Below are 25,512 nucleotides of genomic sequence, written 5' to 3'. Positions count from 1 at the left end.
TCAGGACAAGTACAATAAACTGTCATCCAACCTGCCATTAAAATGTGGAACACAACACCCTTGCACCCAAACATGTGCCTGTTCCAGGCACATAAGCAGGAACTTGAACCACTGACAACAGCTTGGGAGACGGCACGTTAGAGCACTGGCTCTCCTGAATCTCCTGGACAGAACACAGTTAGACACTTGTACGGCTAGAAAACATCTGACACAGCGTGGAACAGAAAACATATGCTACAAGGAAGTGACTAGTACAAGCCAGGATTGTGGTTAACTTTGGGAGAAAGGAGAGGGCCAAGATTGGGAAGGGCACAGGGGGTGCTTCTAGAGTGCCGAAAAATGTCTATTTCTTGGCCTGGGTGGGGGTAACTGTGTTCACATTGTGATCATGAATTTTTGTTTCATGTACTTTAATGAAAGTATACAGTTTTTTTTTAAAAAAAAAAAAAGGGCACCTGCAATATGACGTTACTACAAGACTAGTGCTCTAGCTCTTGGGGTCACACGTCCCTGGCAGCCACTGGACTGATCAGACCACAAGCACAGTGACAGCCACAACTTCACAATGTTTCCACAGGTGGCCACATCCCCAATAGCAGAGTCATTTGCCTACAGAGCTCTCAAAATTGTACAACTCAAATGCAGCGCTAACCAGTATGGCACTTTATGAACAAGAGAGAACATATGAGAATGAGAATTACCCACAGGTAAGGGATTACTATTGTAATAATGTTTTACCCATTGCAAAAATGTCATCAAGCGCAGAGAAGACAAGGGTAAATAAGTAGATTATTTTAAAAAGCTCCTGCACATAGGACTTGCCCTGAGCACCCTTTCTGGTCTGTGCCTCTCGCCTGTCCTTGGCTGGCTGCAGCTTTTGCCCATTTCCTGGTACCCAGACTCACCACCCCTGTATTATAAGTAATATGAGTGTTTGGGGAAGGGTTAGCATAAGTTATTTTCTTCTTTTCCTAGATGGACTTTCAACATTTTTTTACCCTTCAAAGTTTCCCCTTTGTCAGCTTTTTATTAAATAAGCAAGGTGTTAATATATTGTTGCCTACCATTTTCTTCTCTCTAAAGTACGTACTGAAGGAGCAGAAATGGTCTCACTCAACTCAGTAACCCTGGGCTTAGTACAGGGTCTGGAACCCCTTACATACAAGAGGTTTGTAGAACGCACCAAAAAAAAGTCATTCTCTAAAAACCAGGCTATAAGAAGATGCTTGTACAAAACCAAGTGTGTCAAAACCATCTATATTGACACTGAGGAATTTCCCACTGCTGTAAAGCAGATGACAACGTAATCTACGCCAGGGAAGCACTGACCTCTACTACATCTGCTTGGAACAGAAGGTAGAGACTGGAAAAGGATTCTTACATGCTGCCATTTATGTTACACGAAAGATACATCTAGATAAGAAGTAGTTAAGGACATGGGTTTGGGAGTCAGGTACGAACGGGCTAAAACCCCAACTCTATTATTAAATGTCTCCGGCAAGTCACTTAACCTGTCTGAACCCTCCAATCTGCCAAAACGTACCAAGGCCAAGGCCCTAGTAGGCTTCAGGGCTTCCATCTTCTTCCTCTGGGAGTGATTTAAAAGTTAACACCTAGGAGTGCCCAGCATCCGTGTCTCCTTTGTTGGGGTAGCCTCCTCAACAGCTGAGTACTAGTGGGAGGGAAGCCTACCCCATCAGAAATGCTGAGAAGGAAGGCCATTGCTTTCTCCACCCCTGGCACCCAGTGTGTGCTTGTGTCACCAAGGCTTGGACAATCAGATGCTCCCACCCAGGACTCTGAAATCTGGAACAAGTGACACAAGGAGACAGGGGCAGAGGAGAACGTAACTGAGTGGCGTGGAGATAACTGTACATCCAGGGCCTGGCTGGAGCCAGCAGGGGTGTCTTCACCAGGGTGTCCACGGCACAGTGGTGGCTCACTGTTCCTCTGGTACGGTTTTTGCTGTGGTTCTGGCAACTTAACTTCCTTTAGTAACTGCTAGATATTCTTCAAATAAACGCTTTTTCTGCTTAAGTTCCTATTTGCAACCAAGAACACATGGACAGGAGTGGGAAAATTTTGACAACCTTTGGCTTTCAGAAATGCAAGAGGATGACAAAAATAAAACATCAAAAGAAGCCAAACCAGAGAAGTCACAGCTTAGAAAATGAGCCTGAGCAAAGATTCACATTGCAAAAGCGGTATTCGATGACTTTGTCCTCCTGTTTTTTCCTCTTAACCTTTATTATAGCCCTTTTTGTTGGTGAAAACAGATGATTTCTCTATCTGCTTGACACTGTGGAGGATGCTGCAACCAGAAAACACTGCTTTTCTTTGTTTTGTTCTGTTGACAGCCTCTTCTGTCCTCAAATTTCTCACTGATTCTTATAAAACAGAAGGCTATGGATTATTACACTCAGCTTTCAGTTCAGTTTAACAAATCTTTATTAAAGGCCAACTATGTGCAAGGCACTATGCTATGCATTTATAGCTAAGCTCATAACAAATGACATTTTAATTTAAACTCAACCAGAAATTTTGTAATTAATGCTTGGAAATTTTATTTTATTTTTATTTATTTATTTTTTGCTGAGGAAGAGTCACCCTGAGCTAACATCTGTGCCAATCTTCCTCCACTTTTACATGTGGGATGCCATCAAAGCATGGCTGGCAAGTGATGTAGGTCTATGGCCGGGATCCAAACCTGTGAACCCTGGCCGCCGAAGTGGAGCAAGTCGAACTTAACACTATGCCACGGGGCTGGCCCTCTGGAAATTTTATTTTTAAACATAAAACACCAGGTAATTATTTTGTGAGCACTCTGGTTATATACAATTCATTCTAGTGTTACCAAACCAAAAAGTTTCAGGTGGAGACCTGTGGGCCAAATGCAAACCACAGGGCAGGTTTTGTTTGATCCACTTGGCATTAGTGTTGTTTAAGGTTTTCAGTTACTTACAACTCTGGATTTCCATGAAAATGGAAGATCTAGACCCCCAACCCCCAACCTGGGCATCTGGCATCGCAGAACGGTTTCCAGCAGCATCTGCACCTGTTATAAGGGGCACACAGCTCTCCGGTGTGTCACAGGGCCCAGCCTCTGCTTTCATTTAATATTCAACCCACCTGGCCAATTTATGTTCCTGCCTGGCCCAAGAGCCATTTGAGTTTGGGATTCTTGTTCTAGATATACGATAAAGTGAGCTTAAAAAAAACAAACACACATGCTTATTTAAAATGCTTCAAATTTCCTTTTTCCAGAAGGAGAAAAAGGGAGACAACATTCTTTCCCACTTTGAACATTCCCTGGAGTTTAGATTTTCCAGAAACGTTAAATTTATAAACTACCATATCTCTTATTTTATCCATTTTGTATTTAAATGTTTGTTTTCAAAAAATGATGAACTGTTGTGCCTCCCCACTTTTTTCCCATTGCTACCTTTCAGGTATGGGAGGTTTATCTAGTTCACTAGGAAAAAACGCAGGCAGAGTAAGAACCTCACGGTTGTTTTTAACACTTTTGCCTTGACCATCACATTTCTAAAATATATCAAACATCTTATTTTTAAGAGCAAAAAGCATCTGGTACTATAAGAGTAATATTTTAAACAGCTACACATACAAATTTCTATTTCCTCCAAATTTCCTTTTCCTCCCATGAAGAGGAGGCAGATGAAATTTCTCGCACTTTTTGTTCTTATACAGCACCAAAAAGAGCCTGCGAATAACAGCCACTCAATGACGCTTGGTGAATGCTTGAATGAAGAAAGGAATGAAGGAAGGAACAAATACACAAAAGAACAGAATAATCTTTATGAGCCAGGGGGAGGCATGAGGATCCCTTGCTGTCTACTCTCCAGTGCCCCCAGCTGTCTGAATTCCCTGCCTTTACTCTGTCTAAACCCACACCATCAGAACTCCCACCACTTCCATCTGATTCATAATTCCTAGCTTCATCTTCCTAAACTTTCACTAAAAGCAAACCTTTACTGAAAGTAAAGCTTGGTTTACAAAGAAAAAATTGCGCACACAAACTTCTATTTACATTCCTGTGATCACTCTCCCCTCCATAAATAAGAGAAAACAATCTACAAAGCACCGAGGCAGTATTTCTCTGACCAAAAGAAGTGAAGGCTGTTAAGTGCTGCCTGGGGCACCTATAGAAGTAGTAAACGGTGTGGATTAGAAAACTGGGATGAACAGCAGGGATGCCAGGGAACGGGGACAACAGGACACAGCAAGAAGAGCACAAATTTTGGAGTCAGTAGGTTTATTTCCAGCTGGGAGGCAACAGAATGTGGTAGTTAGGAGTGTGCACTTTGGAGTCAAATAGACCGGGCGTTAGTGCTGACGCAGTTACTGCACGCAATCTGGACGGGCGGCTTAACCTCCCAGAGCTTTCATGACCCCTCCACAGAAGCTGGAGCGATCCCTACCATAGGAGGCTGGTGGGAGAGGCTGTGACGAGGCCCCAAGATGGCATCTGGCACCCAGGGCACCGCAATGGCAGCAACGGTGGCTAATCTTCTCCGCGGCTCTTTTTAAAGGTCTTCTGCTGACCTTCGAGGAATTTATGGTTACATTTCTTAGAACAATTTACACTGGCAAAGCACTGCCAACTGTGAACCCTCAGCAGAAGGATGCCATGAAAACTAGCGGAAAACTTTTCTAGGCTTCCCAGCTTCTCGTTCCCAGAAGGAAGCTCAGGAACAATGGAAGGCACTGTCTCCATAGTCCTTACTATTTGAACCAGCTTTGCTCACTTGCAGAAAAAGGCACTCAACAAACACCTCACAGCATTAAAATCACTAAGCATAACAGAAACCCTCTTCAGTAAATCTGTTATTATGTTAATGATTAATCCGTAAATTATGTAAATGGTTAATCCGTATTATGTTAATGATTCAAAGGAAATGGGCATTTCTTGTGGACTTAGTTCAATTATTCTGAATATATTTTTAATAATCTTGGAAAAAATCAAGATAACCTGGACCCTTATAAGTACAGCTCGTGCCACTGTATTACATGTGAAATTCTCTTAAAAAGTGATAATAAAGACCCAATGAGCGAAATGAGAGAGAGACTCGCAGTCTGTGTGTTACTGCTCTGTATCTATAGCTCCCGGTTAGTGTCCTTATAATACTGTATCACAGGCCTTTTGATTCTCTATTTCAAAAAAGGGTGAAAGAAACGACTTCTGCCCGCAATCCTTCTGGACAAGCTAACTGCCAAAACAGTCTTTGCCTCTGGCAAGAATTTTATCAAATCCCACTGCAAATACCAGTTATCTCTTGCCGACCAAGGCTCTGATCAAATTACTGAAAAGAAGTAGAAAAACTAATGGCTATCTAATAAATTCAATTTGTTTTATAAACAAATCCTTTTCCCTCAGTGTCCACATAGGGAAAAGTAAACCTAAAAAGGTAAAAAGATTAAGAAACACATTTTTATGAGGACACTTTGCCAGTGCCCAGGCAGCCCACATTCCCTGCCCCAGGGAAATGTCTTGCCCATTTTAACACTTAAGATTTTAAGAGAACATGGTGAATAGTAGGAAAAGACAAAGGCCTAAGAGTCAGAAGAATAAGAACTATGGAAATCAAATTAGAATCTTTGCAAACAAAACCTGGCATCTTTTCCATTTCCCTACCATTGAGTGCTACTGCATCTGGGAGGGTGGCACATGGAAAAGGGCACCAAACAGTGCCCAGCACATCATAATACTGGAGTATAATCATAGCATAATAATATATAATAGTATGATAATAATATCTGCTGTGTATTTAGTACTAACTATTATGCCAGGTTCTATACTAAGAACAATACATATACAGTGCACATGTATATGTGTATAACAAATAGATAAAAAATCTATGCATTAAAAGAGATATAAAACTCATATGTGTTTGTGTGTATCAAATTTCATTTAATCCTTAAAATAACCCTGAAGCAGGCTCACCTTAACAAACAAGAAAAATCCCAAATAAGCAATCTCAAACTATACCTAACTCAATTAGAAACAGAAGAACAAACAAAGTCCAAAATCAGCACAAGGAGAGAAGTAATAAAAATTAGAGCAGAAATAAATGCTCTTGAAACAAAAAAGGCAGTAAAGAAAGTATCAATTTGAAACAAACAGCTGGTTCTTTGAGAAGATAAACAAAATTGACAAACTCCTAGCCAGACTTATAAAGAAAAACAGAGACAAAACTCAGATGAATAAAATTAGAAATGAAAGAAGAGAAATAACAATGGATACCACAGAAATACAACAGGTTATAAGAGAATACCACAAAAAACTATATGCCAACAAAATGGACAATCTAGAGGAAATGGATAAATTCTTAGACTCTTACAACCTCCCAAAGCTGAATCAAGAAGAAGCAGAGAATCTGAATAGACCAATCACAAGTAAAGAGATTGAAACAGTAACCAAAAGCGTCCCCCAAAATAAAAACCCAGGACCAGATGGCTTCCCTGGAGATTTCTACCAAACTTTCAGAGAGGACTTAATACCTATCCTTCTCAAGCTATTCCAAAAAATTAGGGAAGATGGAGCACTTCCTAACACACTCTACACAGCCAACATCACTCTGATACCAAAGCCTGACAAGGACAACACAAAAAACGAAAACTATAGGCCAATATTGCTGATGAACATAGATGCAAAAATCATCAACAAAATATTGGCAACCCGAATACAGCAATACATCAAAAAGATCATACATCATGATTAAGTGGGATTTATTCGAGGGGCACAGGGATGGTTCAACATCCACAAATCAATCAGTGTGACCACCACGTTAACAAAATGAGGAATAAAAACCACATGATCATCACAATAGATATAGAGAAAGCATTTGACAATATCCAACAGCCATTTATGATAAAAACTCTTAACAAAATGGGGATAGAAGGAAATTACCTCAACGTAATAAAGGCCATATATGACAAATCCAAAGCCAACATCATACTCAATGGGCAAAAAATGAACGCCATCCCCCAGAGAACAGGAACAAGACAAGGATGCCCACTATCACCACTCTTATTCAATGTAGCACTGGAGGTTTTGGCCAGAGCAATTAGGCAAGAGAAAGGAATAAAAGGAATTCAAATAGGGAGTGAAGAAGTGAAACTCTTGCTGTTTGCAGACGACATGATCGTATATATAGAAAACCCCAAAGAATCCATCGGAAAACTATTAGAAATAATTAACAACTACAGTAAAGTTGCGAGGTACAAAATCAACTTACAACAATCAATTGCATTTCTATACTCTAATAACGAACTTTCAGAAAGAGAACTCAAGAATACAATTCCATTTACAATCGCAACAAAAAGAATAAAGTATCTAGGAATAAATTTAACCAAGGAGATGAAGGACTTATACAATGAAAACTATAAAACATTATTGAAAGCAATAGATGATGACGTAAAGAGATGGAAAGAGATTCCATGCTCATGGATTGGAAGAATAAATACAGTTAAAATGTCCATACTACTCAAAGCGATCTACAGATTCAATGCAATTCCAATCAGAATCCCAATGACATTCTTTACAGAAATAGAAGAAAGAATCCTAAAATTCATATAGGGCAACCAAAGACCCGAAATGCTAAAGCAATACTGAGAAAAAAGAACAAAGTGGAGGCGTCACAATCCCTGACTTCAAAATGTACTACAAAGCCATAGTAATCAAAACAGCATGGTACTGGTACAAAAACAGGCACACAGATCAAGGGAACAGAACTGAAAGCCCAGAAATAAAACTGCACATCTACGGACAGCTAATCTTCCACAAAGGTGCCAAGAACATACAACGGAGAAAAGACAGTCTCTCCAATAAATGGTGTTGGGAAAACTGGACAGCCACATGCAAAAAGATTGAAAGTAGACCATTATCTCACACCATATACAAAAATAAACTCAAAATGGATCAAAGACTTGAAGATAAGTCCTGAAACCATAAAACTCCTGGAAGATAATATGGGTAGTACACTCTTTGACATCAAACTTAAAGGGATCTTTTTGAATACTGTCTTCTCAGACAAGGGAAACAAAAGAAAAAATAAACAAGTGGGACTTCACCAGACTAAAGAGCTTCTGCAAGGCAAAAGAAACTAGGATCAAAACCAAAAGACAACCACCAATTGGGAGAAGATATTTGCAAATCATATATCTGAGGAGGGGATAATCTCCATAATATATAAGGAACTCACACAACTGAACAACAAAAAAACAAACAGCCCGATGGAAAAAGGGACAGAGGATATGAACAGAAGTTTTTCCAAAGAAGATATACAGATGGCCAATAAACACATGATAAGATGTTCAACATCACTAATCATCAGGGAAATGCAAATCAAAACTACAGTAAGATACCACCTCATGCCTGTTAAAATGGCTATAATCACTAAGACTAAAAATAACAAATGTTGGAGAGGGTGTAGAGAGAAGGGAACCCTCATACACAGCTGGTGGGAATGCAAACTGGTGCAGCCACTATGGAAAACAGTATGGAAATTCCTCAAAAAACTAAAAATAGATCTACCATATGACCCAGCTATCCCATACTGGGTATCTACCCAAACAACTTGAAATCAACAATCCAAAGTAACATATGCACCCCATGTTCATTGCAGCACTATTCACAATAGCCAAGACATGGAAATAATCCAAGTGTCCATCGACTGATGATTGGATAAAGAAGATGTGGTGTGTATATATGTGTGTGTGTGTGTATACACACACACACACACACACACACAATGGAATACTACTCAGCCATAAAAAAAGACAAAATCACCCCATTTGCAACAACATGGATAGACCCGGAAGGAATTAGGCAAAGCGAAATAAGCCAGGCTGAGAAAGACAAACACCAGATGATTTCACTCATATGTGGAATATAAACAAACACATGGACAAAGAAAACAGTTCAGTGGTTACCAGGGGGAGGGGGGTGGGGGGTGGACACAGGGGGTGAAGGGGAGCACTTATGTGCTGACAGACAAGAAATAATGTACAACTTAAGTTTCACAATTATGTAAACTATTATGAACTCAATAAAAATAAATAACCCCAAAGCAAACAACATACCCATTTTACAGATGAGAAAACAAGGCCTTAGGAGGTTAAATAACTTCCCCATGGTCAGAGCCAAGAGGCTTGAATTTGCTCCCAGATCTGTCTTCTCTGATTCAAAACCTGGGCTCTTACACACCATATCACCAAAGGAGGTTCTAACAACAACTGAATGGCCACACAGGAAAATGAGATCTCCCACCTAGCATCTTGCAAAAGTTCTGACCACAAGGGCAGCCCGCCATCTCTTCAACTAGAAACAGACTTGCATTGGTCATCCCCTGGCCAGTAGACCATGTTGTGTACTGTTAATCCAGGCTTGCGGGCAAAGGCCACGTCTTTCAAGGTTCATGTCCCTTCTTGTGAGCAAACTAAAGCAACTCCTGAAACCACCACCACAGGACTAGATTTGTAACCAAGGATACCAGAGCCCTGGGGGGGACTGCGGGGGGCAGTGAAGAAGTGAGACCCATCCACCACTTGTACCCAAACATTCTCATTTGCTAAAACAAAAGGGAAAAACATCACATTTCCTTGCCCATAAAAATGACAGAATTCGCCTGTTTCACGTGTGCTCTGCATTGTTCTAAAGGTCTGTTCAGGTGTGGCTGGGGATGTCAAGAGAGAGGAGTGACCGCAGGGACCCTCCACCAGAGCAGCACCACAATCATCTGTTTTGCACAGTGGGTTTTTGCAAAAAAAAAAAAAAAAAACGTATTTGAAGAACAGGTTCCATCACTAAAATGTGACTCTATGACCTTGCCAAAATTAATAGGAAACAGTATTGCAAAAACACCTAGCTGTTTGTTAATTTTTTTTTAACTAAATATAAATAGTGAATGCCTGCCAAACAGAAATAGATCCTTTTTGTTTTCCTCTTAACTTCTCTACTTTCTCTATAATCTCTTCTTTAGTCCTCTACCCTCCTCATTCTCCTTTTCTCTTAATATAGGTAATAACAAAATAAACTCTAGGACGTGTCTGCATTATTTAAAACAGAACACAGGCCAGGGTTTTTAACACTAAGGGAGAACCCTCCAGAAGACCTAGCACCCAGACTAGCTTTTCCGAGAGCTCCCTCTCCCACTAGCACTGTTGTTGGCAGTGCCAGGCTAGGGGGCTCCAGGGTACGCAATCAATCTTGAAAGCTATGGACAAGCAATACCTTCTAAATGGAAAATTTTTTTAAAAAGAAAAAAAAGGAGGGGGGGAATCAAAAGAAAAATAAAGCGAAGTATAACTGTTTATCTCAAATAAACACTCTTCTGATCTTCCCAGAGCTAGTTCACTCCCAGGGCCCCAGCCCCATTCCACATCCTGCCTGAGCCATCGCCACTAGAGCACCACCCTCAATGGCATCCGGCCTCGTCTCTTCCTTTCCTTCTCGTATCACACTCCCCATGATAGACAGCGTGGCACCCCTGACACGTTCCTAACCAAAACCAAGGGGGAGGTGGTGACCCCACCAACCCCCAAACAATCTCACTCAGCCCAGCTTCTGATCCAAGAGATGTCCCACAAGAAGGCAGGTGACAGACATGCTGAAGCAGCAGACCCACAGGTAAGACCCAACTTGTGTAAACACAAACATGGCCAGTTCATCCTTGTTATGGACCCAACAGTAAATCTCTCAAACAATGTTATAACCGTGGTCTCCACAAAACGCATCAGATACTGGGGTCTCTCGTGAAAAGCCAAGAACCTCTGAAACCCCTCACCAAACACAGCGATGTCAGAGACTCTGTCTTAAAGTCACACCTGCCCCCACTCTCCTCCCAGCAGCCACCACAGCTGCAGCTGGAGAAGCACACCCCTTTCGGCTGAACAGCCAAATTCCATAAATGCCACCATTTCTTCTCATCCCCTCCAAGAAGAGGGGGAGTCCCACAATGGATAGAATATTTCATTCACACTCTATCTGAAGAGCAATTTTTTCCATAGAGAAACAGACTAGTTGAAATTCTCAACCAGATGAGGGACCTATTCATGACGATCTCAAATAACAAATGACAAAGCTGTTGTCTGTCTCATGTATTTTTTGAATCACAAAATCATCTCTCTCATAAATTTAACCCTTCATTTCCTGATAGCACTTTTCATGTCATCACCCATGACACTATAACGTATGTATGTGATAAACTTCTGCCAATACAAGTTTCTTAAAGAATACAAATTATAATTACTACATACTACGCGCCAACACCATCTTGGCAACAGAACAAAATTTTAAATAATAGTTGCCCTGTGGGCATATAAGCTAAACCACTTGGAAACTACAAGTATTTGGTTCCTGCTTAGTTCATTATCCAGTAGCCTATAACTACTGCACAGAGCTTTAAGCTCTGGGAGCGAACAGGAAGAGCAAGAGCAGGAACCGGCAGTTTCTGCAAAGAACAGCTGTAATTCTCCCCTTAATAAAAAAAGGTTTATTTTCCTTTACTGACTCTCAGAATTTAGAAAAGTCTTTTAGAAGACTCAGCTGCTTCAGTTAAGCTGAGGGTAACCAAGGAAATATTTTGCTCATGTCTGGGTTAGAGCTTTAAAAAGTGGAAGTGTGGCAGCGGCAGCAACTCTGATAATCAATGAGGATGACAAAACTCAGGAAACCCAGGCTGGACATTGGTCAGCTACCCTGTCATCATCTGCAGACTTCCCTTTTAGCACTAAAAACTCTGGTCTCTACCTGTGAAGTAACAGACGCAGCTCCAAGAGTTCACTTCACTGCCATGTCTACTAGGAGACAAAGGGAAGCCTTGGAAGGCATGGGGAAGAGACACAAGTGTAGAGAAAGAGAGGAGTTGCTAATTCAACAACCAGGTCTGTTCCTCACCTCCCAGAATTCATAATTCATTTATATTTAGTTTTTTAAAAACTCAACAACCAGACTTCTCTGCGCTTCACTTCCTATTGATTTTAATTCAACCTCAAGACCATAACTAAAATTACCCCTAGATTGTCAGTGGCTTTAATAATAAGCTTGAGTAAGTGACTTTCTAAACTTAGGAAACCTATGAATCTGATTTCCTCAAAGGTTTATAGAGTAATAAAAGGCCAAGGCTTTTAAGCAGAAAGCAATTTCTCGGTTTTGCACACAGCCCTGCACGAAAAGTATCTTGGGCGAGCTTCCACAGCCACCAGCATGGAAGCAGAGAGGTTTTGCTTCCCTTCCCAGTGGTGAAGTTATAGCTATTGGAGCTGCTACTGTGCAGAGCTGCAAGTCTTGTGAAGAGAACTTCTGTTATCTAATCACCACGAGGGCCAGGAACAACCATCTTGCTTATCACGCAATGACCAAGGCATATCCTCTGTCGGGCTGTGCTCAGTGAACGGAAACGAACCATGGATATTTCACAGAGTACACACCCAACATTCAGAGAGGACAGAAAGCACCGGAATTTATCACCACAAGGAGCACATCATGAAAGAATCCAAGGTCAGTTGCCCTATATTAAAAGAACCACACTGCCCTCCTAAAAATCGCTTAGTTTTTGCAGAGACCTGCGTTCGGAATTAAGGTTAATTTTTTACAACAGTTTTTTACCTACTCTCTGATGACCTGAGCTTGAATGCTTTGTTGTAGCATTTCCTAGAAATCAAAATCACAGATATAGCTTGCTCCCTACGTATTTATGTCCAATCTCTCTGGCCTGCAGCAATGCCCTTTGTGGGTGGTCAAGGACAAATGGTATTAAAGGCTATTTATTCGGCTTTTCATATAAGAAGGCTTAATGTGTCAGCTGCATTTTAATCTAAGGATTATATGCTTACCCTCGGAAAATTCCCTTTAAAAACACCAATAAGAATCATTTTTTCTAAAAGATTCTTATTATCACAAGGCCCAATTACATATAAATTTATTGCCACTTTATACCCGAAATAAAAGCCTTTAACTGAGAAAAAGAGCCAGGTGCTGCAGAGTTACCAAGAAAGGCAAGAACTCTGCTGAGGCCATCTAAATATATATCATGCCTCAAAAATAAAAGAACGCCTGCTAAGGCTGACCACTGCAGGTATGTGTCTGACCAAACACCAACGCTACACATCCTGTCTTGGATTTTTTTAAAGACTTCTATATTGACTTCCAGTTAAAGGCAGTGGACAAACACACCCATTTAGTTCCTCTCCCTTCTATAAACTGTAATATAACATTTACGTATTGCTTTTTAAAAGAGTAAAACCACAAGGAGAAAGATACAGGAGAGATTAAAATCCTAAACTCTTTAAAGCTGAAAATCAAATAGATTATGGCAAGTGACTCAGCAGACCCAAAGAAGCCGTATCTTTCAATTTATGAAGGCCATTCTTAAACACAGACGTCCAGGAGTCATCAGACACACAAGGAAAGTATCTTCCAATTTATGAAGGCCATTCTTAAACACGGACGTCCAGGAGTCATCAGACACACAAGGAAAGTATCTTCCAATTTATGAAGGCCATTCTTAAACACGGACGTTCAGGAGTCATCACACACAAGAAAAGTTCCGTGAAAGAAGAAACAAACAGAGGGGAAAAGCAACTTAAAAATTATGCAGAAAAAGAAAGCTTCGAAAAGAAAAAGTTATTAATCTCAGAGAGCTAAGAGAAAATACTTTATCAAGAAATAAGATTCTATAAAATAGCAATATTCAGAGAACAACCAAAAAAAAGAGACGCCAGAAAATAAAAACATGATAACAAACATGAAAAATTTAACAGGAGTAGAAAGCAAAGTTGAGGAAATATTCTAAGAAAACAGCTAAAAACAGAGGTCATAAGACAAGTTAGTCAACACCTAACGGGGGGGGGGATCAATGATGATATACTTCAAGAAAATTTCTAAATATGAAGGATGTGAGTTTCCAGCCTGAAAGTGGCCATCTGAATCTCAGCACAGTAATAAAAATAGACCCTACCCACCAAGGAATATTATCATGAAATTTCAGAATAAGGAAGATAAAGAACCAGGAGTCAAAAGAAAAAGTAAGAAAAATAGGTCACCAACAAAGGATTCCAGGAATCAAAAGATCTTAGACTTCTCCCATCAACACCAGGAGGCAGAAGACAATGAGCAAAGCCTTCACTATTCTGAGGTTCAGAGACTGCCAATCTGGAATTCTACGCTCAGCCAGACTATAAATTAAATACAAATGTGACATTCTTGGATATAAAAAACTCAAAAGTCTTACCTCCCATGTAATTTGTTAGGAAAGTTCCCAAAGATGTAGTCTGCCAATGAGGGAGTAAACCAAGAAAAAAGAGACTATGGAATGAGGAAAACAGGGAAGCCAATACGGGAGCAAAAATAAAAGAAATCCCCAGAAGATGAAGGGAGAATCAGTCCCAAGATGCGATGCACAGCAGACCTAGAAAGGAAGTAGTCTAGACGTGCGTAGGGCATGAGACTCCACACGAGATTTCATCAAGTAGATGAAATTAATAAAATACCTGATATGTCTTAGGATATTGGGAGGAGAGTCACATGGAAAGCTGTTTGTGGTTAAATTAGCGGTAAGTGCACAAATTTTTAAACACAAGATAATTATGAAACTCAAGGAAAACAATGTGGGTGCAGGGAAGTTAAAGTAATCAAACTACACTATATAGCACACCTGTGAATCCTGTTTACACACTACTAGGTAAACACCAAGTAAGAAACTGAGGAGGGGAAGAGCAACAGCAGAAAGGGGACAAGAGACCTTATGGAACCACACAATCCTTTAAAAATCAAGCATATATAACTGCAACAAAAACAAAAACTAGGGGCTGGTCCGTTGGCGGAGTGGTAGAGTTCGCATGCTCCGCTTCAGCGGCCCAGGGTTTCACCAGTTCGCCAGATCCCTGGCGCCGACATGGCACCACTCATCAGGCCATGCTGAGGCGGCATCCCACATAGCACAACCAGAAGGACCCACAACTAGAATATACAACTGTGTACTGGGGAGCTTTGGGGAGAAGAAGAACAAAAAAGAAGATTGGCAACAGATGTTAGCTCAGGTGCCAATCTTTTTAAAAAAAACCCCAAACTTAAGAAGAGACGATACTTAGCATTTCATTAGTACACCACCAGACAACTTACAAAATACTTTCACATGTACCTGATCATTTAACATTTACCACAACTCTGCAAGTTAGGTTACCCCCTTTATATAGATGAGGGAACCACCTCATGGAAATAATGTAACTTGATCAAAGTGACACAGAACAACAAGGTGGCAGAGGCAGGACTAGGAAAAGCGTGACATGCACAGGGTGTGTTTGAGATTTACAACATGGTTGATATTAATGATGCGGGTAGGAGTCTACAAGGAGATGAGGCAAATCAAATTCTGGAGCTCAGTGGCTCTCAAACTTCAGCATGAATGAGAATCACCTGGAGTTTCACTTATATGCGGAATCTGAAGTAGCCAAATTCATAGAAACCATGTAGAATGCTGGTCACCAGGGGTTGGGGGAGGGAGAAAGAGAGAGTCGCTATTGAATGGGAATAGAATTTCAGGTTTGCAAGATGAGAAAGTTCTGGAGATCTGATTCATAATAATGTGAATATACTTAACATTACTGAACTGTATACTCAAAAATGGTTATGATGATAAATTTTATGTTTTTTACAATAAAAAAAAGAATCATGTGAAGGGCTTGTTAAAACACTGGATGCTGATCTCACACTCAGAGTTTCATTCAGTAGGTTTGGGTGGGACCTAGGAATTTATACTTCTAACAAGTTACCTGGTGACACTGACGCCACTGTTCCAGGGTCCAAATTTTAAGAACCACTGCTCTAGTTCAAAGGTTCTCAATCCTGAATGCACAGTAATTTCACCTGAGACCCTACGCCAAGTAACTAAGAGCATGAGGAGTGGGGGCAGCGGTGAGGCTGTGTACCTGGACATGGTAAAGCCCTCGGGGTGATGCCAACACGCAGGGTTTGAGAGCCCCGGCCTGCATGCTGGCCCACACCCACTGGCAGTACAGCACATGCGAGCACCACGTGCAGGTCTGTGGCCACTCAGCCACATCCTGGCTGTGCCTCAGTTTCATCATCTATAAAACAATGGTCACAGAGGTGCTGCGAATATTAAATAGGATAATCAACAAAAGAGCCCAGGGTAGTGCCCATCACATTGTGAGTAGTAATATTATTATTATTAATGCTGACATGCCAGGAAACAAGGTTGACCTTGTTTTCCCAGGTATTAATAGGTCAGGTTAAAAACAACGAAGAAACTATTAATCTTCAATCCCAGACTACTCAGCAAGGCAGAAAGCTCCCAGGGAGCTAAGAACAAGTAAGTGGGATTAAATCTAAGAACCTATGATAATTCCCAGAAGCACTTGGCAAACCGAGGGTCTTTTTACCAAATTAGTAGCTAATCTCTTTATTCTCTGAATAGGTGTTATTATTTGGAATATAAGCATCATTGTAAAACCAGGTGTTGGAATCAATACTCAAAACACCACCACTTTCATCTAAAGAAACAATATAATCCAATATGTTCAGACACGGAAGGTAACGTAAGACTCAGAGCTGAAATTCCTGAAGACATCTACATGGTAAACAATTTCTTGTCAAAAGAAATTAAAAATGAAGACAAAAGCACAGTTCAGATAGCTTTGTTCATTCAAGAAATATCTGAGTGCCTCCCACACACCAGGCACAGTGGCAGCGGGGGAGGACACGCCCCTACAGGGCAGAGCTCTTCATGCAGTGGAGCGGGTGGGTCTGACCACGAAGCAAGCTTTGGGAATACTGAATAGCACCGTTTTTCCTCAAAAGCACTGCAGGGAAAGCCAAAATTGTGGTTTCTGTTAAGTTTTCCCTTGCATGTATAGCTGCATATTTGGGGGGAATGTCACAGATTACTCACAGAGATACTTTAAGTTTCCAGCGTCTTGAGTCCACAGTAAGTACAAAGAAATCATTGTTTTTCTCCTCAGAAAGCAACATAACCTCCCTAAATGTCTGGGTCATAGCAAAGTCTCAGTCCCCAGGGCAAGCCTCCTTTCATTAAGTCATTTGAGTAATTTCCCCACAAAACATTCTCAACATTGTGGGAAAATATTTTTAATGAGGAAAATGGTGTCTATTTCTGGACAGAGCTGGCTAAAGGTCCTAGAAGCAGCATTCTGGGGTGGTCCACAGCTCTGAGTCAGAAATCAGGTTCTCACATCACACTGACAGGTTTAAATCACCTCCTGACCACAAAAATCTTAGTTTCCCCTAAAGCTCAGAATACTGGATCTGATTAAACAATCAGCAAATATTTCCCGAGTAAGTGCCAACCCTGGATATGGCTGACGGTGCCAAGCATGTGCCCACCAGGGTGGAACAATGCCAGCGTGAATCTGCTCGCAGTAACGCTTCCTAAATATGCCTGGAAGCTGAAGATGAACTTGAAAATAGAATATATGAGGAATGCTGCCCTTCTTGTACACTGAGGCACTCCCAAACAACAGGCCTACTTGTTAGGGGACTTTTCCCTCTCTGCTTCCTTGATTTATTATTAATGTAAACGCCCCACGACCATTACACAAAGGCAAGTGTGGGGACAGGGAAGAAGTCGGGAGACCTCACTGCTGTCGGTACCACACTCGCAGGCCATGTGACTCTGGACCTCAGCTTCCTCGACTGTCAAACAAAGGACACTTCCCTACTGGCAGGGCTGTTTTAAAAATTAACAACAACAACGAGGAACAGAGAGACTAGTGTGCCATCAGGCACTGTTCCAAATGGCCTACAAATACCTATTAATCCAGTCCTTCCCAGAACCCTATAAAGTAAATACCTTTATCCCCATTGTACAGTTGAGGAAACTGGGGCGGGGGGGAATTTGTCAAAATCTTACGTGGCTAATAATTGAACCCATGCAGTCTGGTCCCAGGATTCACGTTCTTAATCGCTTCTTTATCCTGCCTCCCTGATGCTTCTTTCAGGTCAAACAAGAGAATATACCTGAAAATGCTTTGCAAACCATAAAAAGATACATTATAATAATAATAATAATAATAGTTTCCCTCCCAGCACTCACTGACCCTCCTGGTAACTACCCTGATTCACCTCTGGAGGGAACCCTTCCCCACTGTCATCAATCAGTGCTTCATCTTCAGCTGAAGATGTGCTGACCTCAGGCTCTAGGGGTGAAGCATACACTTTGGGAAATCCAATCAGGACAAGCCCTGGCCACTGTGACTGGTCCAGCTCTAGGCACAGGGCCAGGAATGTTGTTTGTGCAGTATCTTGGTTGATCACTGTAATGATGTGAGCCTGAAGCTACTGGAGGTCTCCATTTGTAGCCAAAGAATACGCAGCCAAGAAGGATCCTCATGATACCCTTTGGATTCCCAATCAAACTCTTCCTGAAGTCAGATCCATCTCCAGACTTTCAATTACCTGAGCCAATAAGTTTTTTCACTTAAGATAGTTTGAATTGAGTTTTCTATCACTTGCAACCAAGAGAATCATCCTGATATTCTTCCTACAACACATTTCATTCCATCAAGCTATATTCATCTGCACTTCAGTACCTTCTCCTCTCTGAAAATAAAACTTGAGAGACTGAGAAAGTAAATTTTTATTAACCAGCCTTGACAAATTAAACACTCCTGAGGCTGGAGTTCTTGACAAAAAGAACTCCATATTAAGTAGAACAGAAGATCTAGTTTTTCTAATGCCAAAGATCAAGAGATCTGGCCTATCATCAAATCTGTTTCATAAAACTTTATTTTTAACCAAAGCAGTTAAGCCTAAAGTTTCCAGCTCTGTAAGGAAAAAACCGTGATGTTTATTTTCTCCCAATCTTCTCAATTTTCAATTTTCATTTACCTCTAAATCCAAACCACTATAAAAAATTACTAAGATGAAGAATAGAATATGATTTTTAAAAACATTTTAACCCAAGAAGCAGAAGATATGAATGGATATATATCATTTCTTCCTCATAAAGAAGAGGAACTACAGCTTAAGTTTATTTATTAATTTTGGCAACAAAACCAACCAGTATGGAGTTTCAATCACATTCATTAAACTACTCATTGCGCCATCCAGCTTTCCTTCTCAGTGGTCCCTTCAGACAAATCCTCACAAGAGTCTCAGATTTCAGAGGACTCATGGTCCCTGTTGGTCACCCAGATCACTGCCTCAAAAGGTGGCAAACTGCATTCCATCTGATGTCCAAAGGTTCCCAAGGCAATGTGTAAACATTACCAAGGCTTCATGCATTTTCCCATCCTCAAATTATCACATACAGTTAAATAACTATAACTACAACTTCCAAACAAACATCCAATCTCACTTCCTAAAAGACCTCTCGGGCTGGAAGAAGGCAACGCAGCCATCATGGCTTATGGTGGCTTATTGATATGAGCGGACTCATTTCCTTTTTATCTGTCTGAGACTAGGCTGGGGGTAGCGAGGGAGCAGTCATGCACAGTCCCCGAGTGTCCACTCATACAACACAGATGAGCATGCACGAAAATGCTAATCGACTCAAAACAATGTTAAAAACCAGCCTCAAGTTCCTTAGAGAAATATAAGAAATATTTTCTATGTTCATTCCAATGCTCTCTTTAGCCTCCTATTAAGAAGAAACAAACTTTTACAACCTGGAATCAGCACACCAACAGAGATAGATTAATTCATTACACTACACTCCAAACTTTATTACCTCCGTGTGATGTTCTTTCTGTCTAGGTTTATTATCACTAAAGCAGCACACAAGTGGAGGTCTGCCCAGCTTGCTGTGCTAAGTACTTCAAAGCTCAAGGCCCTATCCAGACATGCTGCCTTCAAACAGTCTGGTGTTACCACATGCACACAATTAGGACTTTTAAACCCATGATCATTTCTATGCACATCACCCACATACATCCTCCTTATAACTAAAGTAACCATTAGATTATGTAGAATAAGTGCTCGCCAAATTTATAAAATTAATACATATAGCCAATGTATTAGTTTTAAACGAAAGATATGGCAATTCTAGTTCCATATTACACTTTTGTTTTGATTTATAGAAAGCACAACCTTAGAATGGAACTTCAAGTTCACAGGAGCCTCCTGTAAATCAAACAAGGGCAAGAACCACATCTGACTATGACTGTTTTATGCCTGACATACAATAGACACTGTAAATATTTGTTGGACAAATGAGTAAATAAAGGCATCAACACTAATTTTATGACTACAGAGGTGATTATTACAGGCATATCTTGGAGACACTGCGGGTTCAGGTCCAGACCACCACAATAAAGCGAATATCGCAATAAAGCAAGTCACACGAATTTTTTGGTCTCCCGGTGCATATACAACTTATGCCTACACTATACAGTAGCCTATTAAGTGTGCAATAGCATTATGTCTAAAAAAGCAATGTACATACTTTAATAAAATACTTTATTCCTAAAATATGCTAACCATGACCTGAGCCTTCAACGAGTCATAATCTTTTGACTCGCTGTTGATGGCTGCTGACTGATTAGGGGTGGTGGTTGCTAAAGGTTGGGGCAGCTGTGGGAATTTCTCAAAATAAGACAATAATGCAGTCTGCCACACCCACTGACTCTTCCTTTCACAAACAATTTTTCAGTAGCATGCAATGGTGTTTGATAGCATTTTACCCACAGTAGAACTTCTTTCAAAATCAGAGTCAATCCTCTCAAACCTACTGCTGCTTTTCAACTAAGTGTATGTGATAGTCTAAATCATTTGTTGTCATTTCAACAATCTTCACAGCATCTTCCCCAGGAGTAGATTCCATCTCAAAAAATCACTTTCTTTGCTCATTCATAAGAAGCAACTCCTCATCAGTTAAAGTTTTATCATGAGATTGTAGCAATTCAGTCACATCTTTAGGCCCCACTTCTAATTCTAGTTCTCTTGTTATTTCTACCACATCTGCAGTTACTTCCTCCACTGAAGCTTGAACTCCTCAAAGTCATCCATGAGGACAGGAATCAATTTCTTCCAAACTCCTGTTAATGTTGATATTTTCACCTCTTCCCATGAATCATAAATGTCTTAATGGTATCTAAAATGGTGGATCCCTTCCAAAAAGTTTTCAATTTACTTTGCCCAGATCCATCAGAAGAATCACCATCTATGGCAGCTATAGCCTTACAAAATGTATTTCTTAAGTCATAAGACTTGAAAGTCAAAATTAATCCTTAATCCATAGGCTGTGGAATGGATGTTGTGTTAGGAGGCACAAAAACATTAACCTTGTTGTACATCTCCATCACAGCTCTTGAGTGACCAGGTGTAAATAAGCAGTAATATTTTGAAAGAAGTCTTTTTTTCTGAGCAGCAGGTCTCAGTATTGGGCTTAAAATATTCACTAAACCATGTTGTAAACAGATGTGGTGTCATCCACACTCTGTTGTTCCATTTATAGAGCACAGGCAGGAGTAGTGTAATTCTTAAGGGCTCTAGGATTTTCAGGATGGTAAATGAGCATTGGCTTCAACTTAAAGTTAACAGTGGCATGAGCCCCTAACAAGAGTCAGCCTGTCCTTTCAAGCTCTGAAGCCTGGCAGTGACTTCTCCTCTCTAGCTATGAAAGTCCTAGATGGCATATTCTTCCAATGGAAGGCTGTTTCAGCTACATTGAAAATCTATTGTTCAGTGTAGCCTCCTTCATTAACTATCCCAGCCAGATCTTCTGGATAACTTGCTGCAGCTTCTACCTCAGCACTTGCTGCTTCACCTTGCACTTTTATGTTATGGAGATGGCTTCTTTCCTTAAACCTCATGAACCAACCTCTGCTAGCTTCAAACTTTTCATCTGAAGCTTCTTCCCCTCTCTCAGCCTTCAGAGAATTGAAGAGAGTCAGGGCCTTGCTCTGGATTAGGCTTCGGCTTAAGGGAATGTCGTGGCTGGCTGAATCCTCTATCCAGACCACTAAAACTCTCTCCACATCAGCAACAAGGCTGTTTCACTTTCACATTATTCATGTGTTTCCCGGAGTAACACTTTTAACTTCCTTCAAGAACTTTTCCTTTGCATTCACAACTTAGCTAACCATTTGGAGCAAGAGGCCTAACTTTCAGCCTGTGTCGGCTTTCAACATGCCTTCCTCGCTAAACTTAACCATTTCTAGCTTTTGACTTAAAGTGAGAGATGTGCAACTGTTCTCACTTGAACACTTAGAGGCCATTGTAGGGTTACCAGTTGGCCTAATTTCAATGTTGTTGTATCTCAAGGAATAGGGAGGCCCAAGGAGAGGGAGAGAATCAGGGAACAGTGAGTAGAGCAGTCAGAATACACACATTTATAAATTAAGTTCACCATCTTACATGGGTGCATTTCGTGGCACCCTAAAACAATTCAATAGTAACACCAAAGATCATTGACCACAGATCATTATAACAAAGATAACAATAATGAAAACCTTGAAATATTGTGAAAATTACAAAAATGTGACACAGACACATGAAGTAAGCAAATGCTCTTGAAACAATGGCACCAACAGAGTTGCTCGATGCAGGGTTGCCACCAAACTTCAATTTGCAAAAAACACACTATCTTGAAAGACAATAAAATGAGATATACCTGTATTACGTCCTTGCTTTTATGAAGTAAAGCACGAGTTGGCAAACTTTCTTGTAAAGGGCCAGATGGTAAATATTTTATGCTTTGTGGGCCGTATGGTCACTGTCACAACTACTCAACACTGGTCTCTTTTACAACTGTTCAACTCTGCTGCTATAACCCAAAAATGGTGACAGACAATACATAAACAAATGAGCATGATTGTGTTTAAATAAAACTTTATCAGGGGCTGGCCCTGTGGCCAAGTTGTTAAGTTCATGCACTCCGCTTCAGTGGCCCAGGGTTTCACCAGTTCGGATCCTGGGCATAGACATGGCTCATCAGGCCATGCTGAGGTGGCATCCCACATCGCACAACCAGAAGGACCTACAATTAGAATATACAACTATGTACTGCAAGTCTTTGGGGAGAAGAGGAAAAAAAGAAAAAGACTGGCAAGAGATGTTAGCTCAGGTGCCAACCTTAAAAAAAAAACAACTTTATTTACAAAAACAGAATTCAGCTACAAAAACATCCAAATCCCATGGAAACCACTATCTTATAATGACCACTCTATTCCCTAACGGTTGGAAATCGGTGGACTTGCTAAATTCAGCCAGACATGTTTTGTTAGGTCAAAAAGAGGCATATATACTCATTCTCCACAGTTCCCATCACTTCTTACTGAAGAACCCCTCACTAATTTCAGTCATGTTATTACTAGCCTGGCCCATGAAAGCCATTGAATTTACATCCTGGATTCTCCAGTACAACTGGTTTCCAGGGATGTGGCCCATATCCGTACCCACAGGTAACACAGAATCCGTAGCCACAACATAGGCTCCTCGAGAGTAAGCCCATGACTTTCAATTCTTTGCCTTTCATCTAATACCTAATAACAACACCTAATAAACTTTAAATATTCATCGATTAACTGTTGTTTGATTATTCTGCACAGTCTCTTGGGAGGGGCTGTAGAGAGAGTAACAATGGCAAAGAGGATGTAGAAAACATGTGTCAGCAGGGAACAAAGTGAAAAGGGACATCGTGAGTCACAGGGAAAGCAGCAGGAATCATTACGGAACTGAAACACCCCAGACATATCACCCAACTGTGTCTCAATCTTCTATCTGCTGTCTGGATTCCTCCTTCACATCACAGCAGAAGCTGGGCAGAGTTTGGACAACCTGGGACTGTCTCAGCCGTAATCACAGTGAGAATAAAACCTTGTGTAATCTTCATTTCTGCCACAGGGTGGCCTGCATGGGGGAACCTCAAAAAATTACCTACATGTAGTAGAATGAACTGTTGTATTCTCATTCAATGGAATGCTCTACAGCAATGAAAATGAGCAATCTGTAACCATATTCAATAACATGGAGGAATCTCTCTAATACACTGTTGAATGAGAAAAGCCAGACACAAAAGAGTACAATCTGCACGCTATATCACACACGCACACACACAGAAAAACAGGCAAAACTAATTTATGTGCCAGAGATCAAGAGAATAGTTACCCAGGGCGCGAAGTGGTGTCTAGCTTCTAGAAGGAGACATGAGGCTGTGGGGGTAATGTTCTGTTTCTTGATCTCGGTGCTGGTTACATGGGTGTGTTCAGTTTGTGAAACTATATTTAGCTGTACACTTAAAATGAGTATTTTCTGTACGTATGGTCTATTTCAATAGAAAATTTTTAAAAATTACCCCATATCTAAGTGGTCCTGGGCCAGGGAGCCACATGAAGGCCCCAAAAGGGGCCCCAGAGGCCTTCCCTTCGTCCATCCTTCAAAGCCTTTTTGCCTCCTGTAGAGTCCCACCCACCCCTCCTCTTCTTCTCAAAGCACAGCCAGACAGAGGCCGAAGAGCAAAAAAGCAAACTAGATCATTCTAAACTACCTATAATTCCAGTCACAACTCCTTCAAAATGTCATTGTCTTTTAAAGAAATTTTGCTGCCATCACTAACTTTTTGTTCTAAATCAAAAACGAGAATACAAGAAGGCTCTGCTGCCCTAAAGGCTCACTTAAATAGACTTCTTTTAAAATAACGCTCTAAATGGGAACTCCAGTTCATAAACATCTATGAAGAAATGCTTAGACACTCAGGGACCACTTGAGGAACGTACTGTAAATAAAACGTAACTGAGATTAGAATGTAGAACAGGTGACAGCCACCCTGCAACAACCACAGTGCTGTAAGAATCAATTGGGTAATTGGCTACAACGTGTAACAATCTACAACGATCCTCACAGCTGAAGACATTTGAAGATTTTATGTAGTTTCAATTCAGGTAATCAACGGTTCAGGAAACCATTCTGAATCTCCTGATTGTTGATTTTAACATAGTGACCTCAACTTGACATTACCACTCGTAGTCTTTTCACATTCTCCTGTAAGTTCAGGTTAAAAAAATCAATGAAGCCCTTTAATTCCATTAGGTCATAGAGACTAGTCTATTCATGAACGCTGATCAGGAAGAAGGCAAGAGTCGTAATCAGATCCAGTGATCTAACAATACACATCAGCCACAGTGGGGCAGATGGGCAGACCAGGAGGAACGAAGAAAGCACAGTAATCCTCTCTTATACAGGGTACATGTACAGTGCAAATCCCACTGCTTTATATTCCAAAGTTTCTCATATCAAACAAATTCATATCGCATAGCTGTCCATTAAATAAATCACTGTTTAAAGATTTTTTTAAATCTGACTTTATTTATATTAGCTATCAAGGGAGCAGAAGTTCAAAATTACACCTTTTAACAGGAAATTACAACTGTTTAATTAAATGATTCTATGTCACATAGTTTATGAATCTTCTAAAATGCTGCTCAGTGGAGAAAATCCTTATTTTTAGGAGCTGCATCCTCAAGAACTTAGGATAAAAGGTCATGGTGTCTGCAACTTATTTTCCCATTTCAGGA

At 40.6% G+C, this 25,512-nt stretch overlaps 1 protein-coding gene across 25 annotated transcripts in view; it reads right to left on the bottom strand.

The window, feature by feature from the left end:
* The window catches only part of SGMS1 (sphingomyelin synthase 1), a 279,683-nt gene that overhangs the window by 221,543 nt on the left and 32,628 nt on the right, over positions 1-25,512 (bottom strand). The gene's annotated exons all lie outside the window — the stretch shown is intronic.

The sequence above is a fragment of the Equus przewalskii genome, chromosome 1 (assembly GCF_037783145.1).
Source record: "Equus przewalskii isolate Varuska chromosome 1, EquPr2, whole genome shotgun sequence".
In the NCBI taxonomy this organism is placed as follows: domain Eukaryota; kingdom Metazoa; phylum Chordata; class Mammalia; order Perissodactyla; family Equidae; genus Equus; species Equus przewalskii.
This window is presented reverse-complemented; position numbering and strand designations above follow the sequence as displayed.